Source organism: Branchiostoma floridae, chromosome 4 (genome assembly GCF_000003815.2).
Source record: "Branchiostoma floridae strain S238N-H82 chromosome 4, Bfl_VNyyK, whole genome shotgun sequence".
NCBI classification, from domain to species: domain Eukaryota; kingdom Metazoa; phylum Chordata; class Leptocardii; order Amphioxiformes; family Branchiostomatidae; genus Branchiostoma; species Branchiostoma floridae.
Genome location: NC_049982.1, coordinates 978843 through 980621, shown reverse-complemented (window position 1 = coordinate 980621; position 1779 = coordinate 978843). Strand labels below are relative to the sequence as shown.

General features: G+C 39.3%; 1 protein-coding gene across 1 annotated transcript in view; it reads right to left on the bottom strand.

Moving 5' to 3' along the window:
* The window catches only part of LOC118414654 (phosphoethanolamine N-methyltransferase 1-like), an 11811-nt gene extending 10164 nt beyond the window's left edge, over positions 1-1647 (bottom strand). The window contains exon 1 of the mRNA XM_035818844.1: positions 1626-1647. The gene's annotated coding sequence lies outside the window, so the exon portion shown is untranslated. The remainder of the gene's footprint in view (positions 1-1625) is intronic.
* Between the last annotated feature and the right edge of the window lie 132 nt (positions 1648-1779).

Sequence of the window (1779 nt, the reverse complement as noted above, 5' to 3'; positions counted from 1 at the left end):
AGGTGACACAAGCAAGCGCGACGATTTTTGAAAGTTAAAAAATAGCGCAAGTGGCAAGATGCCCGAACAGTAACCTAAGAGTGACCCAAGTGTGGCACAATAGTGACACAATAGTGACACAACAGTACGTGACACAACAGTGACGCCAACATGCTTTCAACAGTATTAAGGTTATATTTTGCCTATTTTGCACCAAGTATCAAAAGCAAACATCCTTTTGTTACTGAAAAGCTATTTTGGATACATTTTGGATATCATTTTACAGCGGTTTTTGATTCAGTTATAATAGTGAGATTTCCACAAATTGTATCCGTATTCAGACTAACTTAAAGATATCTTTTGCTATTAGATGGGAAATAGGTCAGAATTCTATACTTGTAAACACCAAATAAGTAAGTCGGAATTACGTCAGATACCATCAACAACAAATGATGATTGATGATACAAACGACTGAATGACCATAAACAGATGAAAATCGCCATTAGAAAAATGGCCGTTGCCATGGCAACCGGTGAACAGCACTTTACCCAAAACGTAGCCATTTTTTTATGTATGGACCAATGCCCTACTACTACCCAAATGTTGAGAAAAATCAACATTTTGACTCGGCCACATGGATTAGTTTATAGACAGTCTCTTGGATTGCCCATGATGCATTGCGATATTCGCAGAAATTTGATAAAAAGTCCGTTGGGTGTAATTATTGAAATACTCGAAACTCCTGCTGGAATTGACGGATTTTGTTGCTTTAAAGCCCAAAATGCAGGTAAAGATGTGGCAAATCACGAAAACGTATCAAACAAGGCCACATAGGCAGGCTGAATAAATGCCTGGTTTTGGAAAGTAAACAATGTAATTTTTACGCAAAAATTACCCCAAAAATCAGCCTTTAAAGATTCATAACTTCCTAAAGATGCTAAATACCGACAAAAAACTTAATACTTTGTAATTCTTGTGGTATTTTTCACATGTAAACCAATTTTCATTGGAAATTATTGATGTTTTACATATTTATCTCGTCCTTTTCAATAAATGACCAAACGGCCAGGTCAATTTGGATGACGTCACTTGGTCACGTGATTACAGTAGGAAAGCTGTGCATGACAACTGGTTATCATGGCTTAAAATAAACTTTAGTTCCTACTAATACAAAAAATCCATGATAGCACTTGTCCCTCTCGGTGGTACCAAAAACCCCTCTGGCCCATGGACTATATGTTTCGTCTACACAGCATCTGGATGATTGCAATGATAATATTGCAATGGTGGTATATATTCTGTTGGGTCTCGCTATGACAGCAGTGCCCGCGTGTGGCATTGTTTAATAAGATTGACCTTGGTCAATCCCCTAGCTCCGCCCTCACTTGTCAGAACGTGACGCTAGAGTTGCAAATAAAAACACACATTAAAGTTAACAAATATCTGACAGAGATCCAGCCACCTCACATCGGTCGAAACAATAATTGCACACAAGGTGCTTAAATAAACGTGACCACACCTACATGCAGTACCTCCAGTATTTTGTTGGGGCGAATTCAAGAATGAACAATGTCACAAGATAACGTTGTCATCAGTTATAGTTTTCGGTCGGAGTACGATTACCTATTATATTGAATTTACCTACTTCAAGTGGCTTGCAGAAGAGGAGTAGAAATCACGCGGTGCAGACTCGGCCCAACACGGCTGTCCCGGTGGTGTGCTCGATAATGAGGTGGCGTGAGGACTTGACATGAACCGGTTTTTCTGCCTCGGTGCCACCGAAGATTATACTCTGATCA